The 17,497-nt window shown below is 38.0% G+C and overlaps 2 long non-coding RNA genes across 2 annotated transcripts in view; both read right to left on the reverse strand.

The window, feature by feature from the left end:
• Positions 1-17,497, reverse strand: part of LOC129626787 (uncharacterized) — a 153,152-nt gene that overhangs the window by 73,285 nt on the left and 62,370 nt on the right. The window lies entirely within an intron of this gene.
• Positions 14,720-17,497, reverse strand: part of LOC129626786 (uncharacterized) — a 41,799-nt gene continuing 39,021 nt past the window's right edge. Inside the window, exon 3 of the long non-coding RNA XR_008702210.1 lies at positions 14,720-14,843. This is a non-coding gene — a long non-coding RNA (uncharacterized LOC129626786). The remainder of the gene's footprint in view (positions 14,844-17,497) is intronic.

Below are 17,497 nucleotides of genomic sequence, written 5' to 3' on the forward strand. Positions count from 1 at the left end.
GATCCCATGGACTGTAGCCTGGCAGGCTTCTCTGTCCACGGGATTCTCCAGGCAAGAATACCAGAGTGGGTTGTCATTCCCTTCTTCAGGGGATCTTCCCGACCCATGGATCAAATCCACATCTTTGGCATTGGCAGGCAAATTCTTTACCGTCTGAGCCACCAGGGAAGCCCTCTGTATCTAGTACTAAGACCAGACTACCCCCATATTCAAAGAAACACAGAGCATTCTCTCATACACCATTTTAATATACTTGAATTTAATACTTGGAAGGAACTTAGATACATAAATACTTGACTGAAATTTATCTCAATAGGCAATGCTGCTGCTGCTGCTGCTGCTAAGTCGCTTCAGTCGTGTCCGACTCTATGCGACCCAATAAAACATGCCTATTCATAGCAATGGTTATGAGTATGAAGTCGCTTCAGTCATGTCTGACTCTTTGTGACCCTATGGACTGTAGCCCACAAGGCTCCTCTAACCATGAGACTCTCCAAGAAGAAATACTGGAGTGGGTTGCCGTGCCCCTCTCCAGGGGGTCCTGACCCAGGGATCAAACCTGTATCTCTTTACATCTCCTGCATTGGCAGGGGGGTTCTTTAGCACTAGCACCATCTGGAATCCCATGGCAGAACTACTGTTAAAACTCTGATCTCCAGTCTCTTAGCCAGTAGGATTTTTACTACTCTTTCATCTGGTATGGTTTATCTCATAGCTTTTGACTTTATGTTTCTACATATAGCAGCTTCCAGCTTTGCAATTCCAGGTTTGTGGAAATTATGATGTAATTTTTCATAAATAAGTTGGGGTGAGGGTAATGGGAAAAATGTTAGACTATAGTAAAAATTTACACCAGTCTAAAAAGAATTTCAATCAAGTCCACTGATTAGAACTTGTCAGATCACTGTTTTCCAAACAATCACAAACATACATCATGAAAGTGCATAATGTCACTGAATTATACTCTTCCAAGTGCTTAAAATGAGAAATTTTATGTTATGTGCATTTGACTGCAAGAAAAAAATTCATAATGCTTTGCTATTGTCAGTGCTGTTTTCTGCCTAAAATATCTTTCCTCCAGCTAGCAATGCCCACATTGAGTTCTATGTCCCCATGATGCTTTTCCCAAATGCTCCAGCCTCTAGTATAACATGCTTCTCTGAGCTCTGATGACATCTTTGTCCACAAATTTAATACTTAACTAATAGTTCCATCTATTTTTATGAATATCTATACATCCTCATATTGTCTGTCCTAAAGTTAGTAGGGACTACATAAATGATTCTTGAAGTCAGCATGTTGCAATGAGATTTAGCTAACTCTACTGTGGGAATTATCTTTGAAACTTGGTATCATCTTGGGTCAAATACTCATTCATTTATTCTTTCATTCATTCAAACTAATTACAATACCTGGTATATATCAGGTACTCTCTGTGCTCAGTCACTCAGTCATGTCCAACTCTTTGCAACCCCACAGACTCAGGCACTGTGCTAGGTGTTTAATACAGACAGAAGTAAGATAATCCAAACTCAGCTTGCTCAAATCTCAGGAAAAGAGAAAAGCTATAAACAAATAGCTATATTTCAATGGGGGTAAGTAGCAGGTGTGGGTTTTTTTTTTTTCAGTTGAACAAATGGTAATAATACCTTAAAACTGTGGGTTCTGGAATCAAAGATGGATATACTCCTACCACTTAGAGAACTTTGATGGGAAGATAAATAACTTCTCTAATGCTTCAGCTTCTTTCCCTGTAAAATGGACATAAAGATATCAATAGTACCCATCTCACAGTGTTGTCATGAGGAGCAAATGAAAAGATCCATGTGTCATGCATAGCACATTGTAGACACCCAATAAACATTAGTACTTTTTTTTTTTTTGGCCTTAGAATATGACCCCAAAGCAAAAGAATTCTTTTCTGTTTTGAAATCTGGCATAAGGTGTGTGTGTGTACACTTGGATATGCAAATATATATAACACAGTCAATTTTTTTACATTATCTATTAGCCCACTGGGGGCTTAGTAGTTGCCAGTTAGGTGCATCTCCAGTTCACATGGGTTCCTCTTTCTCTAGGAACAGCCACATACACAAATATGAACTTCAAGTATATCATATCACTGCCCTTAACCTTCCTCATGGCCACAACTGACTAATGTGAGAGCAGATGCATAACCTAGGCTGGATCAATCAGATTCTTTATCTGGAGCATTTGATCATTGAAACAAAGACATAGGGAAATGGAAGGTCACTACTGGATGTACGAAACCTTAATGGCAAAACTTTGGAGTGACAGTCCCTGAATTGCACGAGGTATCACCCTTCTAGAAGTTTAGTAAGTCCTTCGACTCTGTGATCTGATGTTGTCTTTCCAATAAAAACCCTCTCTTCTTCAGTTACCAGAGTCAGTAACTGCAAACAAGCATTTAACACAAAACTTAATTAATACTGGAAAAGGGTTCACCTTTTGCTAGGATTGGCCAGATGGTCTCTCTTTCCAACCAAACTTGTGAGATTCTCACTGAACACGGTCTAATCAGTCTGTGCAACTGCTCTCAAATAAGATTTTAAAGAATAAAGGGGGGAATTGAGTGGTTGCTTTCAAATGATTTGCTTTCTACCATGGCTTTTACTTTAACATTTGATACTTAGGATAAGTCACTTCTCTTTCTCTTTACTCCACCAGCCAATAGAAATGATGAAATTCCTCTGATTTAACTCATAATCCACGTGTGATTTCACAAGAAACAAGAAATCAACTCTGAATTTACTAGAAGAACTTAAGGCCTTTTCTCCAGAAGGTGAGATGCTTAAAGTAGTCTCTAGGGGCCTTCAGTGACTAACATACTAATTGATTCTGAACATAGATAAAATTAATATCAAAAGGATACAGAAAAGATTAATTATGCAAGAAATGCAAAGACATTTCAGTTTTTTTAATGTCTTACTTATTTAAGGATGAAGGAGAAAAACATCCATGTAATGATACAAACTAATACTGCCTGGCTAAAAAAGTATGTAGAGTTTTTTAAAAGTTGTATCTACTTAATACTTAATATGGTGGAAAAAAGTGCTTGATTTACCTTTAATTTCTGACTAGAGCTGTTTCTGGGCTGGCTTAAAATGTTGTAACATATTAAATAGTGCCAATGGACTTTTTTTTTTTTGAGTGCATCAGTTTTATTTATTTATTTATTTTTAATTTTATTTTATTTTTAAATTTTACAAAATTGTATTAGTTTTGCCAAAGGAAAAAAGGGAGAAAAACCTAACTCTTAAGACATTCATTCATTTTCCCACATCTTTTAAAAGTTTACTACTCTTACTTAACTCATCTTGGGACATCAGTGGTCCTCAAACAATGTGTGGTTCAGAATTTTATATTTGGTGGTCCTGGTTATGCCCCAGAGACCAGCAATCCCTACAATAAAACCGATATTTCATAAGACTCACAAGACTCAATTAGCATAGAATCTGAATTGCTTACTACTCTGGGGAAAGGGTTAGAATTCAGATCATTTAGACAATCTGAGCACAAATAGAAAACAATTGTTGCAAAACTGCCTTTGAAAATTCATTTCAGAAATGACAGAGGCATGTAAGCTTTATTTTCTGAATATATGCTGCTGCTGCTGCCGCTAAGTCGCTTCAGTCGTGTCCAACTCTGTGTGACCCCACAGATGGCAGCCCACTAGCCTCCTCTGTCCCTGGGATTCTCCAGGCAAGAATACTGGAGTGGGTTGCCATTTCTTTCTCCAATGCATGAAAGTGAAAAGTGAAAGTGAAGTCACTCAGTCGTGCCTGACTCTTAGCGACCCCATGGACTGCAGCCTACCAGGCTCCTCCGTCCATGGGATTTTCCAGGCAAGAGTACTGGAGTGGGGTGCCATTGCCTTCTCTGTCTGAATGTATGGAGACTTTAATATTAAAAATTCTACACAAAGCAAACTATAATAAAGTTGATCGATAACTACTGACATATACACACATAATTTTCACATAATGATTGTATATGTGCATACAGGGCTTCCCTGGTGGCTCAGTGATAAAGAATCTGCCTGCCAATGCAGGAGACACAGGATCGATCCCTGGGTTGGGAAGATCCCCTGGAAAAGGAAATGGCAACCCACTCCAGTATTCTTACCTGGAAATCCCATGGACAGAAGAACCTGGCGGGCTAACAGTCCATGGGGTTGCAAAAGAGTCAGACACAACTTAGCGACTAAATAACAACAATGTGTGTGTAAGGATTGCGTATGTATAAGATTGTGTGTTTATGTATATGTGTGTATGCATGTGTGTATAAATTAAACCTGGGAAAAATAGTTGCTTTCTCATAAATAAAATACTAAAATTACTATCTCGTATTCAGTTTCTAATTTTTGTGTTACTTTGTCCTAATTATAGTTTCATCCCAGAGTAATGCATTAATAAATTTTTGAAACTGTTTCAAGTTATTTGATTATGGGCACAGCCTCCCATAGCAAGGAGCTTCCAACTTCCCAGAGTATAAAAGGAATTTTGTTTTGTTTTGTTTCTTGCCATGTTATGGTTGGTTGGATACTGGGACAGGATGGGAGAAGAGGATGTTATCATACAATTAAAGTGAAGTCTCTGGAGTTGTGGCATATTTGTGGTTATCAAACATCTAAGCTTTACTTCTGATTTCAAATCATGCAAAGCCCTTTTATGGCCCTCTATTTCTCCATTATAAACTGGTCATTGAAACTGGCCAATGCAAAATCACCCTTTGTGTGCTTATGATAAGACTTGCAAGCCTCTTCCAAACACACAAGCAATTCTGCAGAAGGATCTACTACTATTAATATTCCCTAGGAACCAAGACGCCTGCTTGCATTGGGAAGATTAATAGAAGCAAAGATCACTCAAAGCTTAATATACATCTTATATTCAGCCATAAAGACACTGATCCTATTTTGCAGCTGCCTTTCTCTCTTTTAAAAAATCATTCTGTAAGCTTGTGCTAGTCTAATGTTTACAGCTTGGTTTCTTTTTTCACTATATATTTTTTTAAATTTTATTTTATTTAACTTTACAATATTGTATTGGTTTTGCCATATATCAAAATGAATCTGCCACAGGTATACATCTGTTCCCCATCCTGAACCCTCCTCGCTCCTCCCTCCCCATACCATCCCTCTGGGTCGTCCCAGCACACCAGCCCCAAGCATCCAGTATCGTGCATCGAACCTGGACTGGCAACTCATTTCATATATGATATTATACATATTTGAATGCCATTCTCCCAAATCATCCCACCCTCTCCTTCTCCCACAGAGTCCAAAAGACTGTTCTATACATCAGTGTCTCTTTTGCACAAGGCATTTGGCCAACTTTAAACAATGCCTACTTCTAGCCAATTGCCCTTTTCTTGCTGTCAACATTTTTATTAAAGGAAAAGCATATGACCAAATGCGTTGTTTCGAATACTTTAAAAATAAAACTGCAAGGCTCACTCAAGTCAAGTAGCAGAGAAATTCTACTGAGATAGTGGTGATATCTAATAGGTCATCACTTCAGGTCCTTTCTCAGAATTGTATTCCCAAAATTCTTAATATCCTCCCTGTAGTTTTGGTTGTTGACTTAACCTTGTATGCAGTTTTGAATTAAAAATAGGTCAAGTCCATGATCATTTAATTATTAATTATTACAGATAAGAGTTACTAAGCACTCAAAAAATTCACTATCATTATACCTGCATCTAAATCCCCTACAATTCATAATCCCACTTAACAGTCACAACATTCCAATTAGGGTAATACTATTATTTTTTTCTTACAGTGAAGATATTGAAGCTCAGAGAAACTAAGTATCTTATACAAGGTTATTGCCAGCCATTAAGTGACCTTATGGCCAAATTACAACTCAAGCTGCTTAAGCCACATACTTTAATCCTACACCACACAAGTATTGAATATACATGTACTGAGCATATGGGTTTTAGATGTGGCTTTGGAAATATATATGTATATGTAGATGTGTATGTGCACAAGTGTATATATCTATGTACATATGCATGCATGCATGCATCTGTGTATCTATACATACATTTGTACATTTATTTGTATTGTCAGCTTACTATCTAGAGAGAAAAAGTAAAACACAGTATAACAGGGTGGGGGGGTAGACAGAGAGAGTTCACAGTTGTTAAATAAATAGTATAAAGAAGTAACTATCAAAGATTTTTCCAGCAAGACATAAATATGTAAGATATACATGTAAAACATTCTCAACTAAAATGCTATGGCTTAGATAGAAATGAACCCAAATAATGTCCAATTCCAGCTTGATGGCTTCAAATAAAGACATGTGATCAGTCGTGGCCAATTCTTTGCAACTCCATGGACTATATATAGCCAGCCTAGCTCCTCCGTCCATGGAATATTCCAGGCAAGAATATTGGAGTAGGTTGCCATTTCCTTCTTCTTAAATAAAGAAAGGCAAATACAAAATAACAGTATTATAATATGAATAGATTGATTTATTTATTCAACAAATATTTATTAAGCAAAAATATGTTGAGGCCCCTGCCTTCACAGAGTTAACAGCTGAGTGGGGTGGGGGGAAGGTATTAATCAAATAATCCCATAAGCAAAATTTCAGCCAAAGCCAGTGCCATAAAGAGAGCTGTAGGAGACAAAACTAGAAGCAGTAGTCAGGAATGTCGGTGAAGTTTCCCTTGAAGTAGTAATACTTGCTCATAGATCTGAAAGATGAGGAAGCAAAAAGGAGCCAGGACAGTGCTTCAATCAGAGAAGACAGGCTGCTCAAAGGCTCTGGCAGAAGGAAGAAAAGCAAATGAGAGGCACAGAAGCTAAGCAAATGGCTGTGAGGGGGTTCATGTGGGATATTGGGGGATAGAGTGATAGAAACCAAAGTATTAGATAAAGTAAGAGAGAGACTAGAGTAGCTTCTAATCTGTTAACCCATAAAAATATCACCACAAGTCACTGGAAAGGGCAACAAATCAGATGCAAATATCATAGAACTGATGCTATCACAATGTACGCGTTGAGAACAATATTAGTATACATTAATACAGTGGTTTCACCAGAATCAGAGAAAGGGCATGCACCAAGGATCTTAGTGGGAATTGTGTATTTTCATGAATAGAATGGAACTTCTCTGGCCTTTAAAGAATGAGTACCCCCAGTGGTTCAGATGGTGAAGAATCTGCCTGCAATGCGAGAGATCTGGGTTTGATCCCTGGGTTGGGAAGATCCCCGGAGAAGGGAATGGCAACCCACTCCAGTATTCTTGCCTGGGAAATCCCATGGACAGAGGAACCTGGCAGTCCTCTGAGATCCATGGGGTCGCAAAGAGTCGGACACAACTGAGGGACTGACTGACACTTTCATTTTCATCCATTAGACAGAAGGAGAAGAGGAGAAAAGTGGGAAGTCAAAAATGGAGCAAGACCTAGGAGTGTTCATTTACTGAATGGAACCAATGCCTTTACTCAGCATGGACTGGTGCTTTCTCATCCTGGCAAATGCCTGTATGAAGGCTGTTGAAACTCCAGTCTGCATCTCCTTTGTTCGTAACTTGGTCTTTTGGACAATGTGCTCCAGCCCATTATATTTAGTTCCAGACAAAATCCTAGCTGCCGGCTCCATCTGCCAAACTGGTCCAATAGCCTTTGTGTATGAGTGTGTTGGGAGCATACGGTTTAGGAAAAGAGGAGTTCAGATTTAAATGGAACTTATCTAGTGCCTTTCAATTGGGAACCACTTTTCAGATGAATACACAACATTGACGGGTTCCATGGATGAGACTGAATGGAATACAGAAACAAGAGCAACATATTCCATGGAAACAATGGAATACAGAAATTAGGACTACCTATTTTAAGCCACTCTGCCCAGCAACTTTGCCCATGAAGACATCCAGCCATCCCACAGCACCATGTTGCTTTACAATCTGGCAGAATAAAGCATCTTCCTAGAGAAATACATCATCAAGATCACAGCTATAATACACACTTACTGTCAATTTTACAGATTGCTTTCAGTAACATCCACAATCATTATATGTCATTTATAATGACATAAATTTCTGGAAATGATAATGTATGTAAAAGCTATAGTTTTTCCAGTAGTCATATATGGATGTGAGAGTTGGGCCATAAAGAAAGCTGAGCACAAAACAATTGATGCTTTTGAACTGTGGTGGTGGAGAAGACTCTTGAGAGTCCCTTGGACTGCCAGGAGATCCAACCAGTCAATCCTAAAGGAAATCAGTCCTGAACATTCATTGGAAGGACTGATGCTGAAGCTAAAGCTTCAATACTCTGGCCACCTGAATGCAAAGAGCTGACTCATTAGAAAAGATCCTGATGCTGGGAAAGATTGAAGGCAGGCGGAGAAGTGGATGACAGAGGATGAGATGGTTGGATGACATCACTGACTCAATGAACATGAGTTTGAGCAAGCTTCAGGAATTGGTGATGGACAGGGAAGACTGGGATGCTGCAGTCCATGGGATCACAAAGAGTCAGACACGACTGAACAACTGAACTGAAAACACTTCACTCCAGAATGCAGAGAATAATTTTTATAGTCAATGAAAAGACATACAATATTTCTTATTTATCTCTTCTACATCAAAGATACTTAAAAATCATTTATAATTGAAAAAAAAAAGAAAACACACATGCTTAGCAATAGGGGACTGGCTAAATAATTTACAGTCCATCTGTATAATGGAATACTCTGTAATGGTTATTCAAAAAATGAAATAGAAATTTAAAGTTTTTTTTTTTTAATTTCATTTTATTTTTAAACTTTACAATGTTGTATTGGTTTTGCCAAACATCGAAATGAATCCGCCACAGGTATACATGTGTTCCCCATCCTGAACCCTCCTCCCTCCTCTCTCCCCATACCATCCCTCTGGGTCGTCCCAGTGCACCAGCCCCAAGCATCCAGTATCGTGCATCGAACCTAGACTGGCGACTCGTTCCATATATGATATTATACGTATTTCAATGCCATTCTCCCAAAGGGAGAGGGAGAGAAATTTAAAGTTTTTAAGTGGAACTAACAACAGACTATTTAAAAAATCAAGGTACATATAATATGTATAGTTTGGGTCAAACAAGGCTAGGTATACGTATTTGTATGAAACAGTTCTGAAAAAGTAAGAAAGAAATTTGAAGGGTTGTCTGGGGAATGGGATTGGGGATTTAGAGCAAAAGGAAGATTTGATTTTGTCCTGTTTGAATGTTTTTAAAGCACATGCATATGCTTTTTTAAAATAATAATAAAAAAAGCTAATCTTGTCTTCAAATGTTAACTATTTGCTTTAAAGACATAGGCAAAAAATAATAATAATAATAATAATAATGTAGAGTCAAAAAGAAGTAGGCAGTAAATCACAGTGGACTTTCTTTTACTATATTATTGCTTCCTGCTCTCATTTGTCTCAAAGTCTAACTCTATAGGCTCAAAATAAGCATGACAGTATAATTGTTGGCAGGAAAAGACAAAAGATTTGGTTCCTCCTCCAATTTCCTTTTATGGCCATTAAACTCCTTTTTTCCAGTTTGCATAGCTGGGCAAATGGTTAGAGACTGGAGATTTTTTTATAAACAAAAATCTTTGCTCACTATAATTTTCATCTTTTTTTTTATTACTCAGTTGATCCTGAAATAGAAACTTAAATTATTATCCATTTTGTTGTGGACATAACTAAATTTCAAACTAATAAACAAATTCCTTAAGACATTTCAGTCTTCACTAGGTATACTCTTAAGAGTCATAGAATATTTTGAAATTTAAATTAGCTATTCAATAGAAATGACTGCATCAAACTATGCTATTTCTAAGGCATGATTCACCTGAAATTCTCAACCAAACTTCATGGTTAGTGAACTGATACAGGCTCAGCTATCTCACAAACAACTACGAATGAAGAAAATATGAGGTTCTGGTCCCCTCTCCCTACCCTAACCTTTCAATCCCTCATATCCACTTTAACCATGTGATGTTCTCCAAGGATCATAAGTCACATTTTTGCATTATCTGTTGGTCTCAGCGTACAGGGCTTACATAGAAAATTTGCAACACTCAATTCTTCTGGGACAAACATGACAAAAATCCAAAAGTTCATTTATCTTTAAATCAACATGACCTTCCTATAGCCTCAAAAAATTGTAATTAAGGGATGTTGCTGCTGCTGCTGCTGCCAAGTCGTTTCAGTCGTGTCCAACTCTATATGACCCCATAGATGGCACCCCACCAGGCTCCCCTGTCCCTGGGATTCTCCAGGCAAGAATTCTGGAGTGGGTTGCCATTTCCTTTTCCAATGCATGAAAGTGAAAAGGAAAAGTGAAGTCGCTCAGTCGTGTCTGACTCTTAGCGACCCCATGGACCACAGCCTACCAGGCTCCTCTGTCCAGGGGATTTTCCAGGCAAGAGTACTGGGGTGGAGTGCCAGTGCCTTTCCGAATTAAGGGATAATTATACCCAAATCTCTTGCTACATTAATTTACCAAAGATCAGTAACACAGGTATATTCATGTCTCAAATATGTTTGAACTGTGCACTTAGATTTGCACATTATCTGAAAGTGAAATTAAGAAAAGAATTCTATTTACAATAGCATCAAGAAAGAATAAAATATCTAGATATAAATTTAACTAAGAAGGGGCAAAACTTGTAGAGTGAAAACTATATAACACTGTTCATAAGAAATTAAAAAGAGATAAAAAATATATAAAGACATTTCATGTTCATGAATTGGAAGACTAGTAAATTCTAACTGCCTTCTTTATAGAAATGGACAAGCTGATCCTAAAATCATATGGAAATGCAAGGGATACAAAATAGGCAAAATAATCTTAAAAGAAGAACAATTTTGGAGGACACACCTCCTAATTTTAAAACTTTCTATAAAGCTATCACACATCTATAGTCAACTGAGTTTCAGCAAGAGTGCCAAAACTATTCAATGAAGAAAGAACCGTCTTTTCAGTAAACAGTGCTGAGACAACTGGATATCTACATGCAAAAAAAGAAAAAAATTTAGAACCCTACCACTTATCATAACCAAAATTTAAAATCAAAGATCTAAATGTAAGAGTTAAAATTATAAAAATCTTAGGAAAAAACAAACATAGGTAAATCTTTGTGACGTTGGGTTTGCCACAACAGCATTACTTATATTAGCCAAAAAGTAGAAACAACCCAAATATCTATCAACTGGTGAATAAATAAGTAAAATGTGGTATATCCATATAATGGAGTATTATTAGGCCACAAAAAGGAGGGAAGTACTAATACATGCTACAACATGGATAAACCCTGACAATATTATGCAAAATGAAAGAAGTCATACACAAAAGGTCACGTATTGTATGATTCCATTTATATGAAATGTCTCGAATAGGCAAACCCATAGATACAGAAGGTAGACTAGTGGTTGCCAGGGGCTAGGAGGACGGAGGAATTGGGTGTGACTCCTAATTGTTATGCAGTTCCCTTTTTGGAGTGATGGAAATATTTTAGTATCAGATAGTGGTGATGGATTCACACACTGTGAATATACATAAAATACTAAACTGTATACTTTAATACAGTCAAAATTGTGGGAAAAAAAGATTTGTACATTTCATTCTGTAAATTATAACTCAATAAAGTTAACATCAGGGAATAAAGATCAGCAACAATTATATTTAAGAATGTGTGAAAACCTACTGAGGTGAAGAAGGAGAAGAAAAAGAACCACCTCCAACTTTATAGAGGTATCCAAAGACATTATTTGGTATAAATACATCACTGATACTATATAGGAATAGCACAGTTAGTGACTGTCCAGCAGAGTCATCTATATAAAGAAAGAGGTGAGAAACAGCAAGTGTACTAGGGAAAAATAAATCTGACTCCATATTGGATCTGTTTCTTTTAGTTTAACCATTTCATATTCTGTTGCTTTTGCTACAAGTTAAGAATGTTGCCTATAGCTTGAAATATACAGGATGTCCATTCTCAAGACTCTGATCCTTAAAGGTATAACACTTGTCCGTCATATAGAGACAAAAAGTTGCAGAATAGAGAGTAACATTTGTCTTGTTGGAGGTTTACAAGACTATTGTGGCCTGACCTATGTAGACAGTTGTAAGGACAAAAGATTCCAGCACCAAGAAGTTTGCAACAACTGAGCATACTCCCTCCCCTTTTAGTATTCAGTTCAGTTCAGTTCAGTTCAGTCACTCAGTCATGTCCAACTCTTTGCAACCCTATGAATCTCAACACGCCAGGCCTCCCTGTCCATCACCAACTCCCGGAGTTCACTCAAACTCATGTCCATTGAGTCGGTGATGCCATCCAGCCATCTCATCTTCTGTCGTCCCCTTCTCCTCCTGTCCCCAATCCCTCCCAGCATCAGGGTCTTTTCTAATGAGTCAACTCTTCGCATGAGGTGGCCAAAGTATAGTATTAATGAAGCCTAAATTCTAACTTAGGTAAGACAGTTCTTTGGGACACTACTCTACCATCTTCTTCATCTTCTGACTTTCACAATAAACCCACTATTCCTTGTCCCAATAACTCATCTGTCTATTTACTGGCCTGTTGTGCAGCAAACTTGAATTTAGTAATACAGGGGTGTGGTACATTCATACTTTCTACAACAGTCACTTTAAGAAAATTCTGCCCTTGGAAAACCCATGGCTACCCTGAAAATGATGGGGTGAATGAACAAGGCTTCATAAAAATTAAGGTCTTATTTTAAAGACCTCTTCCTCTGAACAGCCACTCAAGTCAAAGAAGGAGCTAGCAAGAGAAGTACTGCCTGCATGTCACAGACACCAGCCGTATACAGGCAGGCATGCTCTAAAAATCCTTCTCCAGTTATTGTGCTCTGACCTCCAGGAAACAGCTGCCAAACCCTAAGCAGGTTCCCGGGGCTGGTGAGAGGAGGCATGCAAGGCCTTCCATGGAAAGTCTAATTCGTTATAGCATCCTGGGTAGAGAAAATACAACCATCCCACAATAAGGCACTTTATCATCAGATTGATCAAAAACCTGTGAACGGGTGGGTCGCTATTTTCATTCATCCATTTGACAAATATTTACCGAGCACTGCCATGCACCAGGTACTGTGGCGATACAAGAGAATGGTTATTTTTGCATAACATTCTTCTGTGGGTATCAAGCAAAATGCAAAATGACGGGATCCTCAGCTTACAACCTTGCAATGACTCCTTGTTTTTCTGAGAAAAGCCAAAGTCCTTATGATGACCTATGAGGCTCCCAATGATAAAGGGCCACTACCCACACCAGCCATTCCTTTCACCCTTTTGGCATCTGGTCTCACCAGTTTCTCTAACTCTCTTTCAGCCATGCAGTCAGTCGTGTCTTTGCTAACGCTCCAACTCACCAAGCATGCATCCCCATTCCTTCACTATCCCTAGCTGTTTTACCCACCTTGGAAGATTTCCCCTGATTTTCTCATAATCTTTAATTCCTTCAAGATTTTGCTTCATTTCTACCTTCCTGATGAGACCCACCTACTACATCTCATTTAAAATAACAACACACTTGCCCCATCATTTCCTATTCCCTTTACCCTGCTCATATTTCTTTTTCTATGTTCCATTTCACACATGATCAAATTCCCTTATATATTATATTTATGGTACTGCCCCACCTCCTACTGTAATCTCCACAAGGGTAGGGATTAATCTGGATCTGGATTGCTCACTGCTGTCTCTTCAGCACCTACAACAGCACGTGCTTTATGAATATTTGTGAAATAAACAGAAGTAATCAATTCCAATACCTTTAGAACACTTTCTTTACAAGAAAGTCCCCTTGGACTGGCTCTTCGGGGACGCTATGTTCCCACACCTGAAATCATAGCTGCCATCCCATGGCACCAGCAAATACACCCAGCCTCTGAGATATGAAAATGAAGACACTCTATCACTCAACAGTGGATAGCATTTCCCCAGATACCTGAACACCACTCAACTGTGCTTCCCATTTCTGCACCTCCCATTAATACCTGTCAGTGAGCTATGTGGGCAGACAAAAATGATTTCTATGTAAAATGTTTATTATGTAATGGTCTGTGTCTTCCACAAACAGTCCTAAAGAGACTGGAAACAAAGAATTAGAAGAGAGTTGTTTTTACTCTCCCCACCCCTCCAAATCATCTCTGATTCTTTATAATCCCTAGTATTTCAAGCAAGACATGCAGTCACTTAAAATTTTCATTTCCTCCTCTTGCTCTTATTTCTTTCACTCCCAAAAAATAAAGGAAAAAAAAAGAAAAAAATCCCTAGTGCTTTACTCTTAAGTAAAGTTTATCCATAAGGTATTGTTAAAGTTTCCTTGACTTTGTTTGTAATTCTTGTCTAATCTCATACATTCACAGACTAAAAAAACCTAAGGCCATTTAATCACCACAATTCTAATCAACAGGTAAGACTTCATTATTAAAATGTTCATTTAAAATGTGTGAAAAATGTAAATGGATATTATCTTTATATGACATGAGATTATCAGACACAAAATGGGGCAGAATAAGGCACCTTTGTTTGCCTTTATAAAACAGAACAAAAGCAGTAACTTGGCTGAAAGTAGATGCTATTCTCTATTCTTGTCACCAGCTAAATCAATTGTATATGTGCATTGTCTTGAACCATTTCAACTAAATCCCACTGATTTGTCTGTAAAACTGAGAGATTAAGATTAGCCTCTGAGCAATTTATTTACTTTCCAACGTGAAAAAAAAGAAAGCAGGCAACTTCAACCAAAAAGTAAAAATCCCATGAATGCCTTTCTTGTTTTCAAACCAGAGTTTAATTTCCCAGTCCTGTGGGGTACAAAATAATGTATGTCAATGGATTTAGCACTAAGGAATTGAAACATTATACTTGGTTCACCAAAAAAATCAGTAGAAGGGTAGTTTAAGCTTCAGTTTTAAGCAGATCTTTAAGCAAAATATCAACCTGTTTAGAATATTCTAGAGCAAGTATTTGTCATGTATAGCTACTCAATACAAACTCAAAGACTTTGCCTCCATGTGTATATTAACTATAAAAAGGTCTGATGAAATTTCTTTGAGTAAAAATGGCTTTCCTTAATGGGCCAGAATATTAGATTTCTTTTTCTGATGAATGAACTTTCGAAAGCAAATGAGACAGCAAATATACACAATATATATTTGCATTTGAACGAATAGTATTTTTTGTTAAGAAAAAGAGGAAGCAAATGCTAGCCAAGACTGTCATCAGTTTTAAGATGAAAGTCACTGAATGACCAGAAAAGCATTTACACCATCTCCCATACTGTGCTGGAAATGATGATAGCTTCTAAGTTGTTATATTGAATGTGTGTGTGCTCAGTTGTGTCCAGCTGTTTGCAGCCCCATGGATTGTAGCCTGCCAGGTTCCCCTGTCCATGGAATTATTCCAGCAAAAATACTGGAGTGGGTTTTGCCATTTCCTCCTCTAGGGGATCTTCCTGACTGAGGGGTCAACCCGCGTCTCCTGCATCTCCTGCGCTGTAGGCAGATTCTTTACCACTAGTAACACCTAGGAAACCCTTGTTATATTGAATACAAGAACCTACTTCTTGATTTTTTTTCCCAGAATCAATTCACTAATTCTACCAAAAATATTTTCTGAGTGCCTACTATGTACTGGAAATATGCAAGATGCTGGACGATGTAAGGAATAAAATGATACTGTCTTTGCCTTATGGTGTCTACGTTCAGTCTATGAATAGCTGAACTCATTTCCTTTACATGATGAGCTTGTATAAGCAAGGGGATACAATTGTACAGCAAGTGGATCAATCTGTTGCCCATTTTTCCTGTAATTCAGCTGGACAGGCCTCTGCATAGCTTGGAAATGATCAGCAGGTTCAGCAGATGCAATATGGAAAACTGAAGCTAGGAATTTATCTTCTGATGGAGAAAAAAGGAGAAGGAGAAGGAAGAAATAAGGAAGAGGAGAAGGTGAAGAAGGAGGACAATTAAGGCAAAGAGGGGAGGGAAGAAGGGAAGGAGGGAGGTGGAGAGGAGGAGGGAGGGAAACAAAATGGGGAGGAAGTAGAGAGGGAAGAGAGAAGAGAGAAGATATTTTAGTGAGTGGTTTAGCTTCAGGCCTGAAAAATGATTAAACCAAAAAAGTTGCTTTCATTTCTATAACTTTCCTGCTTAGAAAATTAAGACAAGACCATACTTCTTTATCAGGGCATAGAAAGCATCAATAAAAGAAAATATTAGTAAAACAGACTTCATTAAAAATTCAGAGCTTCTAATTATCAAAATATCATTAAAAAAGCAAACAGGGAAGTGACAGTAGGAAAAGGTATTCACAAGACATATATCTAACAAAGGACTTCTAGCCAGAATTCATAAAGAATTCCTACAAATCAGTAACAAAAAAGATTGACAATCCAGTATAAAAAGTGGGCAAAGGAAGAGATACTCATAAAAAGGCAATCCAAATGACCAATATGTACATCAAAAGGTGCCCAACATCATTATTAATCAAGAAAATGCAAATTAAACCATAATAATTTACTCAAGAAAGTTGAAGTTATCTACCAGGAAAGTTAAAGCTGAAGGACAAATAATCTCAAGTGTTGCTGAGGATGTGGGGTTATGAAGTACTCATATTAATACTATTAATACCCATATTAATATTATTTTATTATTAATTATTAAATAATCAATAATATTTGCCTATGACAAACCTAGTCAGCATATTAAAAAGCAGAGACATCACTTTGCCAACAAAGGTTCCTACAGTCAAAGCTATGGTTTTTCCAGTAGTCATGTATGGATGTGAGAGTTGGACTATAAAGAAGGGTGAGTGCCAAAGAATTGATGCTTTCAAACTGTGGTGCTGGAGAAGACTCTTGAGAGTCCCCTGGACTGCAAGGAGATCAAACCAGTTAATCCTAAAGGAAATCAACCCTGAATACTCATTGGAAGGACTGATGCTGAAGCTGAAGCTCCAATACTTTGGCCACCTGATGTGAAGAGATGACTCATTAGAAAAGACCCTGATGCTGGGAAAGACTGAGGGCAGGAGAAGGGGCGACAGAGAATGAGATGGTTCAATGGCATCACTGAATCAATGGACGAGTTTGAGCAAACTCCAGGAGATAGTGAAAGACAGGGAAGTCTGCCATATTGCAGTCCATGGGGTCGGATACAACTTAATGACTGAACAACAACAACATATTAACACCTCGCTGGTAGGAATTTAAATTGGTTCAGCTGCACTGGGAAACTGTACCATATACCTGTACATATACCTAACCTGCTGCTGCTGCTGCTAAGTCATTTCAGTCCTGTCCGACTCTGTGTGACCCCATAGACGGCAGCCCACCAGGCTCCCCAGTCCCTGGGATTCTCCAGGCAAGAACACTGGAATAGGTTACTATTTCCTTCCCTAATGCATGAAAGTGAAAAGTGAAAGTGAAGTTGCTCGGTCGTGTCCGACCCTCAGTGAC

The sequence above is a fragment of the Bubalus kerabau genome, chromosome 14 (genome assembly GCF_029407905.1).
Source record: "Bubalus kerabau isolate K-KA32 ecotype Philippines breed swamp buffalo chromosome 14, PCC_UOA_SB_1v2, whole genome shotgun sequence".
In the NCBI taxonomy this organism is placed as follows: Eukaryota; Metazoa; Chordata; class Mammalia; order Artiodactyla; family Bovidae; genus Bubalus; species Bubalus kerabau.